Here is a 1,938-nt window from a genome sequence, read left to right on the forward strand (position 1 = left end):
TCTCATTTTTCTGAGTGTACATGTTGCAGAATCATATTGGTCATGTAGTCACAAATATGCATAAAGTAATAATGTCTGTTTCATTCTACTATGTTTCCTATCTCCACATCTCCTTCCCTCCCCTCCCTTCACTTCCTTCTACCTAATCTAAGGTAACACTATTCTTCTCTAGTACCTGCTTGCTTATTGTGAATTAGCATCCACATATTAAAAAAAAAATTCAGCCCTTGGTTATGTTAGACCAGGATGCAAGAAAAGACCACTGACTTCAATTAAAATCAAATTAAAGCAAGTTTATTATTTCGACCGGCCGGACTGCCTTTTCCTCCCAAAACGGCGGGAACAAGACAGCAGGCCCAGCTTTCCTACAGCCCAGCTTTATAGCCCAGAAAGTTACACAAAAGGGGGGTTACAGATAACAGAACTCTGACAAGCATCACACTAATGGCAGTTTACATTTTTTGCTGGCCCCAACATCAGAATTTATGAGGACCATTAGAGCCTCAGAGAGGGTCGTTGTCTGGCCAGGGAAGGCCAATATTTATGAGGTGTCACTAAAGTTTCAGAGAGGGCTGCTATCTGGTCAGAGAGCCAGGCATGGGTGAGTTCAAGGCACGGGCAGGCATTCCAAGCAGGTTCAGAATCTGCAGTAATTTATAGTAAAGCCGAAATTAGCTTTTCATGGCTTTGTGGCAAGATGGCTCCCAATTTAATAAAAGATCAGGTTGGGTTTATCAGTTACTTGGGATAGGCTTATTTTGCTTAGCATGATATTCTTCAACTCCATCCATTTACTAGAAAATACCATAATTTCACTCTTCTTTAATATTCTTTTGAATCTATCTATCTATCTATCTATCTATCTATCTATCTATACACATATCACATTTTAAAATTTATTCATCTATTGAAGGACACCTACGTTGGTTCCATAGTTTAGTTATTGTGAATTGAGCTGCTATAAGTATTGATGTGGCTGCATTATTGACTGATTTTAAGTCCTTTGGGTATAAACTGAGAAGTAGGATAGCCAAGTCTAATGGTGGTTCCATTCCAGGTTTTCTGAAGAATCTCCATACTGCTTTCTATAGTGGTTGCACCAATTTGCAGGGCCACCAGCAATGTATGAGTGTGCCTTTTCCCCCACATTCTCACCAACACTTATTGTTTCTTGTATTCATGATGATTGCCATTCTGACAGGAGTGAGATGAAATCTTAGAGTAGTTTTGATTTGTGCACATACATAATTACTTTTTGAATATAAACTTATAAGAATAAGTGATTGATGAGTGGTTACTAACTTCCTTTATTTGTTTTTTTTTCCAGTGCTGGATATAGCAAACAAGGGTCTCAATCATGGTGGGCAAGTACTCTACAACCCAGGTGTATCTGCAGCCCTAGTATTTACTATTAATTTAAATATTCAAAGAAAAATATATTAATTTTTTAATTGTTTTGAATCTTTATAATTTGATTAAATGAAGTAAATTAATAATGCCCAAATAATAATTGCATTTATTTGCACTGTCAAGGCAAATAAGAATGAGAATGCAGAATCTCAAGTTGCATGTCTGGCTCTTAAAGTAGCTGACTGCCAAGGCCAATGTCTCGGCTTGGCACCAGAATCACGAGGCACTCACAGCTTTGTAGGTTCAAACAGCAATTCTTTATTCCAGCTCTCACACCACCTCCACACAGGTCCAGGGGCAAACGCGTTCTCCCGTCTGCCCGCACAAACCACCTACTCCACGAGGCTATCTCCAAATCCCATTTTAATCTCACGAGAACTCAACGGGAACAAGCAGCAGGAACACCCTAATCCTAGCAATAATCTTCAACTTCCAACTTCCCTAAAACCCATTATCTTAAACTGGCAACGCCTTAAACTCAAGGAGCCGGTTACTTCCTCAAACCTGATCAGCTCTAAACCCGAATCC

Source organism: Ictidomys tridecemlineatus, unplaced genomic scaffold (assembly GCF_052094955.1).
Source record: "Ictidomys tridecemlineatus isolate mIctTri1 unplaced genomic scaffold, mIctTri1.hap1 Scaffold_4950, whole genome shotgun sequence".
NCBI classification, from domain to species: Eukaryota; Metazoa; Chordata; class Mammalia; order Rodentia; family Sciuridae; genus Ictidomys; species Ictidomys tridecemlineatus.